Source organism: Moschus berezovskii, chromosome 11 (assembly GCF_049115385.1).
Source record: "Moschus berezovskii isolate FMDL1 chromosome 11, NW_MosBer_1.0, whole genome shotgun sequence".
In the NCBI taxonomy this organism is placed as follows: Eukaryota; Metazoa; Chordata; class Mammalia; order Artiodactyla; family Moschidae; genus Moschus; species Moschus berezovskii.
In genome coordinates this window covers 105,905,159-105,925,618 of record NC_142470.1, presented here as the reverse complement: position 1 = coordinate 105,925,618, position 20,460 = coordinate 105,905,159, and the positions used below count along the sequence as shown (strand labels likewise).

General features: G+C 48.3%; 1 protein-coding gene across 2 annotated transcripts in view; it reads right to left on the bottom strand.

Moving 5' to 3' along the window:
• Positions 1–20,460, bottom strand: part of FAM178B (family with sequence similarity 178 member B) — a 101,481-nt gene that overhangs the window by 58,962 nt on the left and 22,059 nt on the right. The window lies entirely within an intron of this gene.

Here is a 20,460-nt window from a genome sequence, read left to right as displayed (position 1 = left end):
CTTGACTTCACCCAACCACTCTTCTTCTGGCTCCGTTTGTGCACAGTGGGGAAACCACCACATCCCCGCAAGCCCCTCAGCCCTCCAAGTTCCGGCCCCTCTGCCGGGGCTTCCTCACCCCTTCCTCACCTTCCTCACACCTGCCAGGTCCCACCCAGGGCCTCAGGGAAGCAGGGTCTGCAGACATCTGTCCTTGTTCAGGCCCCCCCCTGCTCCACCCCCAAATCAAGCTGCGAACACGCACTCTGGGTGTTGCCGTGGGGAGACCCAAGTGACATCATCTGATGGGGTCCTGATTTTTGGACATGGAGACCCCACAGGGCCATAGCAGGGGAGCCCCCATCAGCCTTAAATGGGAGTGCTGATTCCCAAAGGAACGTGAGCTACTGACCCATCACACACCCGAGCATGGGGCTCATTACATTTTTTTTTATTATTGTTTAGTCACTAAGTTGTGTCTGACTCTGCAACCCCATGGACTGCAGCCTGCCAGCCTCTTATGTCTATGAGATTCTCCAGGCAAGAATACTGGAGTAGGTTGCCCCTTCCTCTTCCAGGGGATCTTCTCACCCAGGGATCGAACCTGCATCTCCTGCACTGCAGGCGGATTCTTTACCAATGAGCCACCAGGGAAAGGGAGGCTTAAAACCTTACTCTTTTTCATCCTCCCAAGTCGGACACTTCTGTATTTAAATTTAAACTTGCTCTGTATCACAGGCTTTAGCCAATCAGCTCTAGCCTTAGTCACATAAAATTGTTATTCAGAGGACTTCCCTTGCCGTCCAGTGTCTAAGACTCTGAGCTCCCCATGCAGGGGGCACAGGTTCAATCCCTGGCCAGGGAACTGGATCCCACGTGTTGCAATTATTGAGTTCACGTGGGGCAACTCAAGATCCCGCATGCAGCAATGAAGACCAAAGATCCTAGGAGCCACAACTAAGATTCGGTGCAGCTAAAAAAAATTGTTAGTCGACGAACAGTAAGTGAACACCGGGTAACTGAAGTTCTGGTCTCATAGAGCTGAAGGTTTGGTGAGGAAACAGACCATGTGCATGGAAGCGGAACACGCCACACCAGGAGGTGTACCTGGCGTGGAAGGAAGCGGGGGTGTTCAGCATGATGCAGAGTGATGGAATGGTCGGGAGGAAGAGCCCTGCAGACCCTTGGTCCAGCCAGGAGCCCGAGGTGCTGGAGCTGGTGCCAGGCCCAGGGGTGGGTCAGGTTAGGGCGAGGTGGGGACGGGGAGACGTGGGAGGGGAGGGGCCGGGCCTGTCCCCCATGGGGCCAGGGCAAAGGACAAAGGGGATGTTATCAGAGGAATCTGCCGTGTCTGTGGCAGAAACACACAATCCCATTAAGTGCACATTTCACAAACACATTTGAGCATTTCATTGCCCTCAGGGCTCACCACAGAGGCCCACACCCCAGAGGCCCACGCCCCAGGGCCTCAAGGAACCTCACCCAGACCCAAGCCACTCACTGCTGCTGTTCTGGCTCTCACACCCGTCTCCCCTCCAGATCTGCTCTGCTCTGGCCACCTTCCTGCTCCTCCTCCACTCTGCACCCCTCACTGCCGGCCCCTTCACCTTCCCTCCTCTCACCGCACCCCTGGGGCTCAGGCCCTCTCCCCCGACGGGCTCCCTGCATGGAACACAGCCTGTGCCCACTCCTTAGACACACAAACACCCATCCATCCACACACTAAACGTTGCACAGACACACACCACTCACACATACCCCACCACAGACACACACCCCTCCACACACACACCACATACTGCAGACACACACACCATGCACACACACACACACACCCATCCAGCCACTCACCACACACTGCAGACACACACACCACACACTGCATAGACACACACCATGCACACACACCCCACCACACACACACCCATCCACTCACCATACACCACACAGACACACAGCACTCACACACACTCCTCCACACACACACGCACCCACACACACACCACACACCACTCACACACACCCCACCACACACACACCCCACCACACACACACACCACTCACACACACCCATCCACACACACACCACACACACACACACCATTTACACACACCCCATCACACACACACACACACCCCTCACATACACCCCTCCACTCACACACACCCCACCACATACACACACTATACACACTGCACAGACACACACCACTCACACACACCCCATCACACACACACACCCCTCCACACGCACACACATACCCATCCACACACACCCCACCACACACACACACACCCATCCACTCTCCATACACTTCACACACACCACTCACACACACCCCACCACACACACACACCCGTCCATCCACTCACCACACACATATACCACACACCACATAGACACACACCCCACCACTCACACAATCTCCATTACATACATCCCTCTATCCACTCACCACACACATCTATTTACTTATCACACACACATCCCACCCCCCACACACACCACACCACTCACACATCCCCACACACATGTATACACACCACTTATTCACACACACATCCCACAACACACACACACACACACACACACAGGGGCTCATACATCCCCACACCACTCACACATCCCCACACACATGTACATACACCACTTATTCACACACACCGCCCCCACACACACCGCCCACACAACACCCAGTGAGCTCCTGGTCCATTGATCCACGAGCTGAGGGTGTGTGTGGGGCGCGTGAGGCTGTCCCCAGGCCACCTCTCCTCCCTGCTGCCCTCTGTAACTCACACCACTGTCACTGTCATGTAACACTATCGAGCCTTCCAGGCCCATGTGTAGGATAGACCTGCTTTGTGCCAAACCACCGAACCCCTGGCATCTGCTAGAATTAGGATCAGCTGCAAATAACAAAGAGCTCCAAAACAAAACAAAAAACCCACCTGGGCTTAACAAAACTAGAGTTTCATTTCTTTCTGATGGAAGAGAAGTTTGGAGGTGGGTGGGCCACACTAATGCAGGAACCTGACTGATGCGTGGGGTCTTCAATGGCTTTGCTGCTCTGTCGTACTCTGCAGGTGCCTCTTCTCAGGACCACCTGGTGGCCCAGGATGGCTGCCAGAGGCCAGCCATTGCACCTCACCTCCAGGCAACCACTTCCTCCCTTTGCCACTTCAGTATGCATCCCTGGGTTGTCTGTAAGGATGCCAGGCCCACTCACTGTGAGTCAGGATGGCACCTGCAAACTGCCCTCTTAAATTTCAAAAGCAAGAATTTGAGATGGATTCAAACAAAGAGCTTCCCAGTAACATCCCTGAACACATGGCCCACCAGTTCTCTCTACCTTTGGATTCCTGAACCTGCTATTTTGGGAATGGTCTTGAGGTCTAGAATGAAATGAAGAAGACACCAAATGCTGGTAAGCATGTGAAGCGACAGGAACTCTCAGTCGCTGCCAACGGGAACACAAGATGGTATGACCGACTCGGAGGACAGCCTGGCAGCTTCTTACAAAATGAAACATATTCTTACCATACCACTCAGCAACCAAACTTCTTGCTATTTATCCAGATGAACTTAGAAACTGAACGTGAATAAAGCTGCAGATTTATTCATAACTGTCAAAAGTTATGACACACCAAAGGCACCAAAATATCCTTCAATAGGCAAATAAACTATATCCAGACAATGGAAACCCATTGGGCAATAAAAAAAATAAACAAGCTATGAAAAGACATGGAAAAATGTCCAATGGATACTGCTACAAGAAACAAGCCAGTCTGAAAAGGCTACAAGCTGTGTGATTCCAGCTATATGATATTCTGCAAAAGGAAAACTACAGAGATGGTAAAAAGGTCAGGGGCTGCCAGGGGCAGGGAGGGAGGAGCACAGAGGACTTTCAGAGTGAAACTAATCTATATGATGGCGCTTCCCCAGTGGTGCTAGTGGTAAAGAACCCACCTGCCAATGCAGGAGATGCAAGAGACATGGGCTTGATTGATCCCTGGGTCAGGAAGATCCCCTGGAGAAGGATATGGCAACCCACTCCAGTATTCTTGCCTGGAGAATCCCATGACAGAGGAGCCTGGTGGGCTACAGCACATAGGGTTGCACAGAGTCGGACACGACTGAAGCATGCATTCTGTGTGACAGAGACATGGTAATGATGGACACATGCCATAAACTGTACAACAGAGTGCGAACCTTAATTTAGACAACGGATTTCCGTTAATAATAATGGCTCAGTAGAGACTTCCCTGGTGGTCCAGTGGCTAAGACTCCATGCTCCCAATGCAAGCAGATTCTTTACCATCTGAGCCACCAGGGAAGCCTACTGAGCCAAACAAATAAAATTTCTCTTTAAGTTCTCTCATTTATTAAAAAAAGTAACAATGGATCAGTAATGGATCAAATTATACTGCATGAATGCAAGATGTACTAAAAAACTGGGGTGGGGGAATAGAGGGGAACTCTGCACTTTCCCATCAATTTCCCTGTAAGCCTACAACTACTCTAAGAGCTTCCCAGGTGGCTCAGTGGTAAAGAATCTGCCTGCAATGCAAAAAATGTGGGTTTGATCCCTGGGTCAGAAAGATCTCCTGAAGGAGGGCATGGCAACCCACTCCAGTACTCTTGCCTGGAAAATCCCATGGACAGAGGAGCCTGGCGGGCTACAGTCCATGGGGCTGCAAAAGAGCTGGATGTGACTTAGCAACTAAACAACAACTACTCTAAAAAAATAAATCAACACAAAGGACTCTAAAAAAACAAAACCAAGAGAGGAAAAGGTCTCCCCACACAGCACCTTGAGCAGTAGAGCCCGATGGTCTGAGGGATGGTGGTGTGTTCTGGACTGGGGCCCCACTGGGAACCTAATACAGTGCTTCCCGGACTTGTCTGCAGAGTCTGGAATCAGGCAGCAGCTTCAAAAATTGCTGCTGCCTGTGTCCCACCCCAGTGACTGTGGTTTAATTAGCATGGGTGTGGCTTGGGCAGTAGAATTTTTAAGAATTCCCAAGTGATTCTAACACCAGCCAAGTTCCGGAACCACTGAGCTAAGAAGAGCCGTGGCACCATGGGGCCTATCCTCACCTGCTCTGGCAGATAGTGTGGGTGGGGCAGGGGAGGAATCAAGGGAAGGCAGCCCCAGCTGCACATCACACCCAGGGCTCCCATCTTTGCACCCAAGCCAGCTGCCTGTGGCATCATCTAGGGAGGTTTTAAGGTACCTGCGCCCAGGCTGCATCCAGACCAGTATCGGAGGATGGGACCCCGGCCCCATACTTTGTAAAGCTCAGGCACAGCTAAGAATTGCAGTGGCCAGAAGCTGAGTCCTGGGGGAGCTGCTGACATCCTCCAATCAGGGTCTGAAGCCAGACATTCAGGTGTGCTCACCACACGTTATTCATCTGAGTCTATTCCCCTCATTTAAAAAGGTGGGTTGAGAGTCTTAGCAGCTAATGCAGCAGGATGAGCCCCTCTGATACGTGGCCTCTCTGCTCCATCAACAGGCTTGTGCACTTGGCCAAAGTCCTCCCAACCGGCACGTTCTCAGCCTGGCTGTGCCTTACAGCCACCTGCGAGCTGAAGAAACCCTGTGCCAGGTTCTGTTCTACGTGTGTTCTGGAAGCCAAACTACCTGAGCCCAGCAGCTCCTGATGCGAGACCTGTGAGCTGGCTGTACAGGTGGTGGGGTCAGAATCAACCAGGAAGATGCTAGCTGAGTGAGGGCAGAGCACACATGAAATCCGGTCCCATGGGGCCAGCAGACCCCATGTCCTGACCTTGGAGGAGCTGACAGGCAGCTCTCCAACCACTGACTGCATGGGATGAGAGGAACTGGTGGGAGGGGATGCAGATGTCCGCTGTGGGCAACACACACGGTCTCTGAGACGCGTCCACTCATTCAATGGGTCTAGTCCACATCCTGCTGTGTGCTCGGCCCTTGGACCTGCCAGGAAGGCAAGTGAAGGCTACAACAAAAACAAGCAGAGACATGGTCCGTGAGCTCTGGGGCTCACAGCCCGCTGGGAGTAATGATATGAATCAAACAATCCGCACATCAGCTATAACCAGAGCCACGAAGACCAGGAAAGGAGTGTAGAGGAAGGGAGGTGGGGGCAGGGCAGCACAGACCACCCCGAGGAGGCAACTTCAGAGAGACGAGTGAAAAAGGCAAAAGCCTGGGGACTGCTGGGAGGAGGGAAGAGAGGTCTGGGCGGACAAACTGACATGTGCAAAGGCCCTGGAGCAGGAGGACAAACAGGGAGAAAGAAAGGTGGTGAGGCCGGAGCACAGACAGTGAGACAAAGATACAAGGAGCCGGATTGGGGGTCAGGCTGACCACACAGGACACCGTGCACTTCACACAAAAGCTGTGAGTCTCAGTCTCTCCAGCCCCCTGAAAGTGAAACGCTAGTCTGTCAGTCACGTCCGACTCTTTGTGACCCCACGGACTGTAGCTCGCCAGGCTCCCCTGTCCATGGAGTTCTCCAGGTAAGAATACTGGAGTGAGGTGCCATTCCCTTCTCCAGGGAATCCTCCTAACCCAGGGCTCGAACCTGGGTTTCCCACATTGCGGAAAGATGTGTTACCGTCTGTGCCCCCGAGAAGCCCCTTCCAGCCCCCTGACTACTTGTAACATGGGAAAATGACAGGATCTACTTGTTGAATGGTTGTGATGACTCAATGAGATAGGCAGAGCCCGGAGCTCAGGGGCTGGCATGAGCTTTCTAGAAAAGTTAGCTCTTATTCTTAATGAAATGATGGTTATCATCAAAACAGACAACACTGTTTCAAAAAAGAGGCTCAGTTATGAAGCTGAATTGCTATTATTGTTGCATGCCAACTGGAGACTCTGGAGAGGCTGTGCTGAGCCAATGACAGCTTCAAGGGAGCCGGGGAGTGGGGGTCGGATCTCCTGGGTGGTCCTCAAAGTGTCTTCCTGCCCATTTGAGTCTACATGACACTCTTGCAGCACCATCAGGGTTAGGACGGAGATTGAGTGCAGCTGGGCCCATAGAACTGGATTCCTAGGGCCTTCCCTGGTGGCAAAGTGGTTAAGACTTCACCTTCGAATACAGGGAGGTGTGGGTTCAATCGCTGGTTGGTGAGCTAAGATCACACCTGCCTCTTGGTTAAAAAAACCAAATCCTAAAACAGAAGCAATATTGTAACAAATTGAATAAAACTTTAAAAAATGGTCCACATTAAAAAAAAAAAAGTTTTTAAAAAAGAACTGGATCCTGCCCTGTCTCTCTGGGCCCGAGGACGGGGCAGCAGCCCTGAGAAGTTCAGGATTAAATGGCACCCGCATACCAACACAAAGCGGGCCCTGGACCCAGTACAGAAGTGCTCCCTCTGTGTGTGTGATCCACGAGTAACAAGGCTGTGGGGAGCCCTAAGGGGCAGCTATCCACAGGCTGGGCCTCCACTCAGCTGCAGGAGGCTCTGAATGGACTGCCTCCCGCCCCGGCCCCCACCAGCCCCGCACCTGGAGACTGCCCGGCCCACCGTGGCAGGCAGAGCAGGTGAAGTCAGGACAACTCCTCATAAGGCAGCAAAGAGCAGACAGTGTCAACCAGACCTAGAGTCTAAGAAGTTTTTGACTGCTTAAAAACCATGTGAGAAAACAGAATAAAGAAAGACAAAACCCAGCCATCCGAGAATAGGGTGATTGATAAATGGCCAAAATAAAAAACTACAGAAATTAAGTACAGAGAGTATTTAGAACATTCGTGCTGCTGAGTTCCTTCGGTGTATCTAATGATCTCTGATTCATAAAGAAATACGTTAAAGATTTTTTTTATTCTGGTTGTGCTGCACGGCATGTGGGATCTTAGTTCCTCACCACGGACTGAACCCCTGCATTGGCAGCTCGGAGTCTCAACCACTGGATGGCCAGGGAACTTCCTGTATTTTGTTTTGATACTAGCTATCATTCTGAATGTCCACTGTACATCAGGTGCTTCACATATGTAATTACTCATTGTTCAGTCACTAAGTTGTATCTGACTCTTTGCGACCCCATGGACTGCAGCATGCCAGGCTTCCCTGTCCTTTACTATCTCCTGGAATTTGCTCAAATTCATGTTCATTAAGTTGGTGATACCATCCAACCATCTCATCCTCTGTTTCCCCCTTCTCTTCCTGCCTTCAATCTTTCCCAGCATCAGGGTCTTTTCCAATGAGTTGGCTCTTTGCATTAGGTGGCCAAAGTATCGGAGCTTCAGCTTTAGCATCAGTCCTTCCAGTGAATATTTAGGGTTGATTTTCTTTAGGATGGACTGCTTTCATCTCCTTGCTGTCCAAGGTGCTCTCAAGTGTCTTCTCCAGCACCTCACTACTAACACTGAAAAGAACGGTCATTGCTCAGCACCTGCCCCTCAGGTGAGACCTTGGTACCTGACTGCTGAACTCCACCTGGGTCCGGAAGCAGCCCAGACCTGCTGCACAGTTTTCCCCACCCAAAGCCCAAAGAAGGATAAACAAAAGGAGCCCAAAGAAGAAATGCAGATGGCAACTGAGGCAATGCAAAGATCATCAGGCTTTCAGTTCAGTTCAGTTCAGTCGCTCAGTCGTGTCCGACTCTCCGCGACCCCATGAATCACAGCACGCCAGGCCTCCCTGTCCATCACCAACTCCCGGAGTTCACTCAAACTCATGTCCATCGAGTCGGTGATGCCATTCAGCCATCTTATTCTCTGTCATCCCCGTCTCCTCCCATCCCCAATCCCTCCTAGCATAAGAGTCTTTTCCAATGAGTCAACTCGTCGCATGAGGTGGCCAAAGTATTGGAGTTTCAGCTTTAACATCAGTCCTTCCAATGAACACCCAGGATTGATCTCCTCTAGAATGGACTGGTTGGATTTCCTTGCAGTCCAAGGGACTCTCAAGAGTCTTCTCCAGCACCACAGTTCAAAAGCATCATCAGGCTTTAGGGAAATGCAAATTAAACTGCAATGAGCTACCACTACATACCTCTTAAAAAGACTGAGTAAACCAAGTGGCAGGGAAGACAGGGAGCAACTGGAGCACGGCTGGGGGAAACTGTTCGGCAACGTTAGAGAAGCATGGGGCAGCACTGTGTTAACAGCTTAGACACACATCTACCACAGGACCCAGCCGATTCACGCATAGCTGTTTACCCTAAGGGTCCACACAAAGACTTACATAAGAATGTTTACATCGACTTATTTTAATAGCTCCCAAACTGAAAGCAACCAAAGTGTCCACTAAGAGGTGACTGGATGAACACACTGTGCTACTGCCCCACAGAGGAACACCACAAAGCTACTGACTGGAATAAACTACTGATACACACAATGGTGTTGGCGAATTTCAAAGTAATTGAAAGAAGCAAGACAAAAAAAAAGAGTACCTACTGCATGGTCTCATTTATATAAAACTATAGAAAATGCCTGGAGAATCCCATGGACAGAGGAGCCTGGCGGGCTATGGTCCATGGGTCGCAGAGTTGGACACGACAGAAGCGACTTAGCACGCATGCCGGCGCAGGAAATGCAAGCTGATCTGGAGTGACACAAGGCAGATTGATAGTCTCCTAGGTATAAAAGGGGAAAGGGATGGATTAATGACAGAGAGGCACCAGAAGGCTTAAGGGCCTGGGACAACAGACTGTATTATTTTGATCGTGGTGAGAGGTTTATGGGTCTATGTTTGTGTTTTGTATGTAAGCGGTACACACTGAATGCATACAGGTTAAGGTATGTCAATTATGCCTCAACAAAACTGCCTTTAAAAAGATGAGTTAACATGTAAATACAAGTGTTGGTGTTTTCTTTTCATACCTGTGTGTGGGGGGAGCTGTTTCATCTCCCTCCACTCTGGAGAAGACCCTGCCTGACTTGTGCCGTGTGGCCTGTGGCCTCTCCTGATATCCGGGAGAGAGCGGGGAAACTCTTACAAGAGTAACTCTCCACGGGAGGCAACTGCAGATAAATGTCACTGTGACAGAAGAAAGATGGTGTAAATAAACCCATAAATACAAGAACACATGCATTAAGTGGATTGTGCATTAATTCCGCTCCTGAAAATCATTACAAGAAGCTGCTGATTATGAGGAGAGGAGCGGGCTGTGGGGAATGGGTGGAGAGCTGGCGTTCGTTTTTCAAATACCTTTCTCTTGTCCTATTTGAATGTTCTGCGCTTGATGCGTAGAGCACTTCTGAGAAAACAAAAATAGGTTTCATGGCTACTGAGATTACTGGCCATCTTTTGGCATTATTCTTTTTTTAAATCATTTATTTAGCTGAGCACAGCTTACTTACAGCACTCAGAGTCTTCTGATCTTCGCTGGGGCATTTGAGATTTAGTGGCGGCATGCAAACTCTTAGTTGGGGCATGTGGGATCTAGTTACTCAATCAGAGATTGAACCCAAGGCCCCCCGTATCGGGAGTGCTGCAGAGTCTTAGGCCCTGGACCACCAGGAAAAGTCCCTCTTATTTTTCTTATAAGAAGTAATACTATAGATATTATCTGGGAGGCAGGAAGGAAGGAGGGTTGAAAAGGAGGAAGGAGAGAGGATGCAAGCAATGACAGAAAAGAAACTCACCCACAAAACGGGGTGTGGACAAGAAAGCCCCAAAGTTCCAGTGACTACGATCCTGGAGCTCTGGGGCAAAGGGAAAAAGCATGGTGATCAAGGGAGGCAGGGCACAGCTTCCAAAGACACTGCTCATGAAAACAAAACAAATTTGTTCTGAAAGTTAAATGTCACACCCACTTAAAAAAATATCCAGAGAATGTCCTGGCCAGGGTCGCTTTATTTTGATATATTCTCTCCCTCCTACACAGCTATCATAGAAGTTGGCAGGGAATGCAATGAGTAGGTCAGAATGAACCACACCGTCTTGAAAACTAATGGGAAAGAAACTACATGTGTTTTAGTTCTTGTCCAGTGTTTTGATCTCACTGACAGAGCTCTTCTCCGGGCACTGCTGCCTACTCAGTGTGATTTGCCCTGGGTTACTGGCCAGTCCTACATGGGCACGGCTGAAGCATGTTTGTTACAGAAACATGAGGTCATTTCTCACAAGCAATTAGTTACACAAGAACATGTTTGCTTTCAAAATCAAACTCTGCCATTAAAAAAAAAAAAACTGTTAGTGTTAATAAACGAGTTCAGCAAGGTTGCAGGATATAAGGTCAATACAGAAATACTCTGTTGTATTTCTACACACTAGCAAGGAATGAATTGAAAAGAAAATGAAGAAAAAAGTCCCACTTATGAGAATATTAAAAAGAAGAAAATAGTAGGAATAAATTTAACAAAAAGAAGTGCAAGACTTGTATACCAAAAACTACAACACATTCTTAAAAAGAAATGAAAGATCTAAAGAAATGGAGAGATAGATAGCCCATGTTCATAGATAAGAAGACTCAATATTATTAATATGGTAGTAACTTCCAAAGCCATTTATAGATTCAACACAATGACTATGGAAAACCTAGCTGTCATTTTTGGCAAAGGTTGATTCAGTTCAGTTCACTTTAGTCACTCAGTCGGGTCCGACTCTTTGCAACCCCAAGAATCGCAGCACGCTAGGCCTCCCTGTCCATCACCAACTCCCGGAGTTCACTCAAACTCATGTCCATCGAGTCGGTGATGCCATCCAGCCATCTCATCCTCTGTCGTCCCCTTCTCCTCCTGCCCCCAATCCCTCCCAGCATCAGAGTCTTTTCCAGTGAGTCAACTCTTCGTGTGAGGTGGCCAAAGTATTGGAGTTTCAGCTTTAGCATCAGTCCTTCCAATGAACACCCAGGACTGATCTCCTTTAGAATGGACTGGTTGGATCTCCTTGTAGTTCAAGGGACTCTCAAGAGCCTTCTCCAGCACCACAGTTCAAAAGCATCAGTTCTTCGGTGATCAGCTTTCTTCACAGCCCAACTCTCACATCCATACATGACCACTGGAAAAACCATGGCCTTGACTTGATGGACTTTGTTGGCAAAGTAATGTCTCTGCTTTTTAATATTCTATCTAGGTTGGTCATAACTTCCTTCCAAGGAGCAAGTATCTTTTAATTTCATGGCTGCAATCACCATCTGCAGTCTTTTTGGAGCCCCCCCAAAATAGTCTGACACTGTTTCCACTGTTTTCCCCATCTATTTCCCATGAAGTGATGGGACCAGATGCCATGATCTTAGTTTTCTGAATGTTAAGCTTTAAGCCAACTTTTTCACTCTCCTCTTTCACTTTCATCAAGAGGCTTTTTAGTTCCTCTTCACTTTCTGCCATGAGGGTGGTGTCATCTGCATATCTGAGGTTATTGATATTTCTCCCAGCAATCTTGATTCCAGCTTGTGCTTCTTCCAGCCCAGCGTTCCTCATGATGTACTCTGCATATAAGTTAAATAAGCACGGTGACAATATACAGCCTTGAAGTACTCCTTTTCCTATTTGGAACCAGTCTGTTGTTTCATGTCCAGTTCTAACTGTTGCTTCCTGACCTGCATACAGGTTTCTCAAGAGGCAGGTCAGGTGGTCTGGTATTCCTATATTTCAGAATTTTCCACAGTTTCTTGTGATCCACACGGTCAAAGGCTTTGGCATAGTCAATAAAGCAGAAATAGATGTTTTTCTGGAACTCTCTTGCTTTTTCCATGATCCAGCGGATGTTGGCAATTTGATCTCTGGTTCCGCTGCCTTTTCTAAAACCAGCTTGAACATCTGGAAGTTCACAGTTCACATATTGCTGAAGCCTGGCTTGGAGAATTTTGAGCATTACTTTACTAAGGTGAGGTGAGTGCAATTGTGCGGTAGTTTGAGCATTCTTTGGCATTGCCTTTCTTTGGAATTGGAATGAAAACTGACCTTTTCCAGCCCTGTGGCCACTGCTGAGTTTTCCAAATTTGCTGGTTGATAAGCCAATCCTAAAATTAATATAAGCCTTTGACTGTGTGGATCACAATAAACTGTGGAAAATTCTGAAAGAGATGGGAATACCAGACCACCTGACCTGCCTCTTGAGAAACCTGTATGCAGGTCAGGAAGCAACAGCTGGAAGTGGACATGGAACAACAGACTGGTTCCAAATAGGAAAAGGAGTACTTCAAGGCTGTATATTGTCACCTTGCTTATTTAACTTATATGCAGAGTACATCATGAGGAACGCTGGGCTGGAAGAAGCACAAGCTGGAATCAAGATTGCTGGGAGAAATATCAATAACCTCAGATATGCAGATGACACCACCCTTATGGCAGAAAGTGAAGAGGAACTAAAAAGCCTCTTGATGAAAGTGAAAGAGGAGAGTGAAAAAGTTGGCTTAAAGCTTAACATTCAGAAAACTAAGATCATGGCATCTGGTCCCATCACTTCATGGGAAACAGATGGAGAAACAGTAGAAACAGTGTCAGACTTTATTTTGGGGGGCTCCAAATCACTGCGGATGCTGAATGCAGCCATGAAATTAAAAGACGCTTGCTCCTTGGAAGGAAAGTTATGACCAACCTAGATAGAATATTAAAAAGCAGAGACATTACTTTGCCAACAAAGGTCCATCTAGTCAAGGCTATGGTTTTTCCAGTGGTCATGTATGGATGTGAGAGTTGAACTATGAAGAAAGCTGATCGCCGAAGAACTGATGCTTTTGAACTGTGGTGCTGGAGAAGACTCTTGAGAGTCCCTTGGACTGCAAGGAGATCCAACCAGTCCATTCTAAAGGAGATCAGTCCTGGGTGTTCATTGGAAGGACTGATGCTAAAGCTGAAACTCCAATACTTTGGCCACCTCACACGAAGAGTTGACTCACTGGAAAAGACTCTGATGCTGGGAGGGATTGGGGGCAGGAGGAGAAGGGGACGACAGAGGATGAGATGGCTGGATGGCATCACCGACTCGATGGACATGAGTTTGAGTGAACTCCGGGAGTTGGTGATGGACAGGGAGGCCTGGTGTGCTGTGATTCATGGGGTCGTGGAGGGTCGGACACGACTGAGCGACTGAACTGAACTGAAAATTAATATAGAAATACAAGTGACCCAGAATAGCTAAAATAATTTTGAAAAGAGTGAAGCTGAAGAACTCACACTTCCCAATTTCAAAACTGACTACAACTATGAAGGAGGAGAAAGGCATGACAGAGGTTGAGATGGTTGGATGACATCACCGACTAAATGGACATGGGTTTGAGCAAGCTCCAGGAGTTGGTGATGGACAGGGAAGCCTGGCGTGCTGCAGTCCATGGGGTCACAAAGAGTCAGACATGACTGAGTGACTGAAGTGATGATAATGAATAATTTGTGGCACTGGCATTAGGACAAATATATACATATATTACACATATACATTATATATATATATCAATGGACTAGAACTGAGAATCCAGAAATAGACTCATATATCCATGGTCAACTGATTTACTGATTTTCAACAAGGGTGCCCAGATAACTCACTGTGAGCAAGCACAATCTTTCAATAAATGATCCTGGGACAAGAGCATGTGCACATGAAAAAGACTGAAGCTGGACCCCTATCTCACACTGTAAACAAAAATCAACTCAAAATGGATCAAAGGCCTAAATGGAAAGGCTACAGCTATAGAATTCTCAGATTAAAACATAAGAGGACACCTTCATGACCTTAGACAAAGCAATGGTATCTTGTTTGACATCAAAAGCACAGGAAACAATAGAAAACAGAGTTAAATTAGATTTTATCAAAATTAAAAACTTTTGTGCATCAAAGGCCACCACCAAAACAGTGAAAAGATAACCCAAAAGATGGGGGAAAATATTTGCAAATCACATATCTTGTAAGTGAAAGTGAAAGTTGCTCAGTCATGTCCAACTCTTTGCAACTCTATGGACTATACAGCCCATGGAATTCTCCAGGCCAGAATTCTGGAGCGGGTTGCCTTTTCCTTCTCCAGGGGATCGTCCCAACCCAGGGATTGAACCCAGTTCTCCTGCACTGCAGGCAGATTCCTTACCAGCTGAGCCATCAGGGAAGCCCAAGAATACTGGAGCGGGTAGCCCATCCCTTCTCCAGCAGATCTTCCCAACCCAGGAATTGAACCCAGGTCTCCTGCATTGCAGGAGTATTCTTTTACCAGCTGAGCTATCAGGGAGGGGTCTAGTATCCAGCATATATAAAGAACTCCTGCAACTCAACAGAAAAACACAAACAATCCAATCAAAAAACGAGTGAACCATCTGAATAGATAGCTCCTCTAAGAAGATACACAAATGGCCGACAAGTACAAGAACAGGTGCTCCACATCCTTAGTCATTAGAGAAATGCAAGCCCAAACCACAATGAGATATCACTTCATACCCATTAGTATGACTCCTATTGACAGACGGACATAACAGATGTTGGCAAGGATGTGAAGAAATTGGAACCTTCATACATTTCCGGTGGGAAAGTAAAATGACGCAGCCCATCAGGAAAACGGTTTCAGAGTCCTTCAAAAAGTTGAACAGAGTCACCCTATTAGCCAGCAATTCTGCTATTAAGCATATACTGGGGAGAACTAAAAACATATGTCCCCATACACTTGTGTGGGAATGTTCATGTGTGCTCAGTCGCTCAGTTGTGTCCAACCCTCTGCGACCCTATGGACTGTAGCCCGCCAGGCTCCTCTGTCCATGGGATTTTTCAGGCAAGCATACTGGAGTGGGCTGCCATTTCCTCCTTCAGGGGATCTTCCCCACCCAGGGATCGAACTGCATCTCCTGTGTCTCCTGCACTGCAGGCAGATTCTTTACCCGTCGCAGTAGCGTTATTCACAATGGCCTCAAAGTGGAAATAACCCAATAGTCCATCAACTGATGAATGGATAAAATGCGGTGTATCCATAAAATGGAATATTATTCATCCATAACAGGAATAAAGTACTACTACATGCTACAACATGCATGAACCTTGAAAACATCACGCCAAGTAAAAGAAGCAGGCACGAAAGGTCCCATATTATGTCATTTCACGTATATCAAGTGTCTGGGATAAGCAAGCCCGTCGGGACAGAACGCGACAGGGGCTGCAGGGGAGTGGGGGTGACTGCTAGGCATGGGCTTATCTCCTGGGGTGATGGAAGTATTCCAGAATTAGAGTGGTGGTGGCTGAGCAACTCTGAATCATACTGAATCATACACTTTAAAAGCGTGAGTTATATGGCACGTGAACTCTATCTAAATAACAACAGTGGCAACAACCACCTGTCCCAGTCTTGCCAAATGCTAATAAAGCTTCAGGATGCCTGCGATGGCCCCCACTGTCCTCCAAGAGATGCCGCAAACGTCCAGCCTTCGCTCCGAGACTCAGCCCTCTCTCCCCACTCCCGCGTCTGCATGCCTGCCGCCCCCAGCTTGCCCTGCATCTCTCCTCAGCCAGGGCTATGCCCAGGGCTGCAAACAGTAGAACTATGCTCTACCTTCAGTCCAACACTGTCTGCAGATGGGCTCACGGTGGGGGTTTTCTGGGTTTCATTTTTTTAACTGAATTCGTTACCACCAGGAGACCGTGCATAAACACGCATATTCTGGCTACAATAGATTCTGTTGGCTGTCAATCCAAGTGCCAGGCTTCCCTTCTTCCCTAGAAAGGGAACTCTGGTTTCACCTTGTGTCTGCTCAGGGAAAGTGGGTTCACTCCCAGCAGAGGAACGAAGTCATGCCATTTATCTTTGTAGATATTGGCCAAGGGTGGCTACTGGAGCTCTGAGTAACAGCAACAGCAACAGGCTCTGGCTGTATTAGCAGAAAATAGTTTCATTATATGTCAGAAACCAATTGACCTTAAAGTTCATGAAGCTTAAGCTCCAGGATACCTCACCTGCATGGCCCTGTGAGTGTTCTAGGTTAGGCAGGGAAGCCAAGCTGCAGTCAGCAGGTGAACAAGAACAGTTCTCAAAAATATCCTATAAAGAGATTGAACGCAAAAGGCCCTGAGACTCCCAGGGTTTAGTATTTATCCAGTACGATTTCTTGACTCATTCTCAGTAAACACTCACTTCCGTATTTAATTTTCCATGTAATGAATTAGAGGCTTCAGCTGTCAGAGCTGCAGACAAAGATTTTAAAGTAGCTGTTAGAAGTATGCTCAAGGTGGAAAATGAAAATACGCTCATATTGAACGAACAAAGAAGAAACCCCAGTAGAGAAACAGAAACTATTAAAAAACAGAAACAATAAAGAACTAGATGGAAATTCCAAAACTAAAAATTCAAATATTTGCAAGGAGGCTGGAAAAAGTGAATCTGCTGTATTCTACCCTGGAGGTGTAGGAGTCACGAGGCTGAAAACTCTTCAGACCTAGTCCATGTTCAAAGGGTATTGGTGGTTAGAACACAGGAAGAGGGTCCTCTGAAGCCTGCGATCCAGCTCTGTGTGACGAAACAAAATGGAAAGAATGTCCTGACAGAAAGAGAGAAAAAAGTACAAGAAGCTATGGCCTTAACCTTCACTCTTGTCCTTCCTGCCTTGAATACTGTTGTCCTGTGAGAACATGACGACACCTGGAGCAATAACAGCCATTTTGCAACCTTGAGGGGGAGTGGTGAGAAGCGGGACACAAGCTAAGCCAGAGTCCTGAGAGCATAAATCTGCTGAACATACTATGGAACAACCTGGTTCTGGATTTCCTGTCATGTGAGATGATAAACTGCTCTTAACTGGACACCTGTTACTTAGTCTGAGCACATCCCAACTAAGACGCAGCTTCTCTTGAAAATGGAGAGACCTGGCAATGCGGTACCCACGAGCCTCTTTAGAGAGGGCAGGAGCTCTCTAGTTACTGATCTCACCTGGTCCCCACAGCAACAAAGTTTGCAAACCTGGCCCTACACATCTGTTGAGATGGATCGATCAACCGCTCCCTCTTCTACAAAGTACTTCCCGATTCCCGCCTCCTCCACCCCAACCCCATCCAGCTAGAAGTAATTTTCCCGTAGTTCAATCTCTCCCTCCTTTCTGTCTCCTATTGTAATTGGACATTTAATCCCCTCCCACTTGACTGTCAGCCCTCTGAGGGCAGGAACCATGGCATATTCATCCCTGTATCTCCTGGTCTCTGGTGAAATCCCTGAATATATATGGGAGGCACTCAAGGTCTGTTTGTTGAATAAATGAATAAACACTCCTACCATTAAGACTGTTGGTGTTCCAGAATATCCCACTCTCCAAGTTCATCAGCTTATGTGTGTTGCTTCTTAATCTAGGAAAACGATTCCTACTTTATTCCAACCATCTAGCGAATTCTGGGCTCTCAGCCCTCAGCCCTAGTCACCTGGGGCACACCCATGACAGGTCCTGCGAGAGGCCCGGACTTGTCCCTTACTCAGGAAGCATGTGGGGATGAAGGCAATTGTATAAGACCTTTCCCAGAATAATCTGGGAAGAACTTCTGGTCAACCACAAATTCCAGGAAAAAGTGGAAATTTACACACATACAAATCCCCTCTGTTTTACAAGAGAAAGGTTAGGCAACTTGAAAGCTCACATCCCCACCACAGATCCAAAGACCCTGGTAGGCAGCGCCCCTACAGGGGACAAGGACACTCAGAGCACCTCAAGGTGCTGACAACTCTGAGAAGCACAATTTCCTTTTGCATCAAGCCTGAGTCTAATTTAACCGTACAAATGCTTCCTGAACTGGCAGTTGATTTTCAGTTCCAGCTCTTGGTAGATTCTTCTCCTGGCACCTGACTCTTGACTCTCTAATTGGCCTTTTGTTTTTCAAAATCACGTAAAAACAGGTGATATGAACATTGCCATCTGAGGCGCTCTCAGCGCACAGTTCAGTAGTGTGAAGCACATTCACATTGTTCTGCAACCTTCGTCACTTCCCATTTGCAGAACGTTCTCATCCTCCCAAACTGAAATGCCATCCCCAGGAAACGCTAACCCTTCCATTCTCCCTCCCCCAGGCCCTGGCAACCACTATCCTATTTTCTGTCTCTATGAATTTGACTACTCTGGGTACGTCACATCAGAGAAATCCTACAATATTTGTTCTTTTGTCTGTGACTGGTTCATCTCACTTAGCATAACGTCCTCTAGGTTCATCCATGTCATAGCATGTGACAGAATCGCCTTCCTTTTTAAGGCTGATTAATACTCTGCTGCATGTATAGGCCACATTTCACTTATCCGTGCATGTGGACGGTTGGGATTTGGGTCGCTTTCTCCACTGGGCTATAGTGAGTAATGCTGCTGTGAACGTGCATGCGTGCGTGCATGCTTAGTCACCTCAGTCATGTCCCATTTTTTGCGACCCCATGGATTACAGCCCACCAGGCCCCTCTGTCCAAGGGATTCTCCAGGTAAGAATACTGGAGTGAGTTGCCATGCCCTCCTCCAGGGGATCTTCCCAACCCAGGGTTCAAGCCCGTGTCTCTTAGGTTTCTGGCATTGGGAGGTGGGATCTTTACAAGTAGCGCCACCTGGGGAGTTCGCTGCTATGAACAAGGTCGAGGGGAGGGGGTGGTCGGGGTACTGATAACTGTTCCAGTCCCTGTTTTCAGTTTTTTTGTGAACCAGACCTTTGCCCAAATCAATCAAGATCTTGACCTTGGTCACGGCATTCTGGGGGCCAGTCTCTATTCCAAGGGGAGGGAAAAAGACATCCCCCACCCCACTCCCTACACATGATGCCAGGAGAACTGCTCCGCAGTGGAGGGTGACCTCCAAGCTGAGCTGAGACTGGGACTGAGGAAGCCGTTCCTGGCCCCACCCCCTCTAGACGAGGGCGAATCAGGGACAATGTGGTCAAGAAACAGAGAGGAATGGGACGCCCCCTGGGCCTCTGTGTCTCTGAGGGGACACATACCACCGCATGGAGGAGAAGAGTGGGACAAGGGAGGCCTCTGTTCTCCAAAAGGGCAGGCCAGCCGCAGAGGCGGCCCCAGGGGCTCGAAAGGGCAGCCGGGACTGCAGGGGCAGAGGTTATGTAAAGGCAGAGGAGGCTGAGACTGGCGCTATTCAGAGGACCTCAGTGAGAGGGGTCCCAGGCGTGGGGGTGGGGCGTGGGGGAGCGGGGAGCCGGAGGAGTCTGGAATGCTCTCATCTGACAGATGGCCCCCAGCTCAGCCAACTCCTCCAGGAGGGGAGGCACAGAGGCAGGAAGCCAAAGGGCTGGTGGCCGCTGGGGGTGGGGTGGGGGTGGTAAACGGCATGTTGTGGGTCTATAACCTCAGCCTTCAGAGCTCGGTGCTCCCGTGTTTTAGTGGGAGTGTGGGTGGACTGCAGCTGGTGGGCAAGGGTGTGGTTTGGACACCTGTGGGTCCCTCTCTCTGTCTGCCGTAAGCAACTTTCAATAGGTTACATGATATTTTTTGGTGCCAAACTGTCTAGGTTCAGGCACCAGATGATGACAGGCCGGGAAAGGTGCAGACACTAAAGGGGAAATTAATTGCGTCTGTGCAACTCTGAACATCTTAGGAGTATAAAAATGACTAAAGTGTGTGCCTTACATGTCAGGACCGAGGTACAAACTCAAGGCTCTCCCCGCAG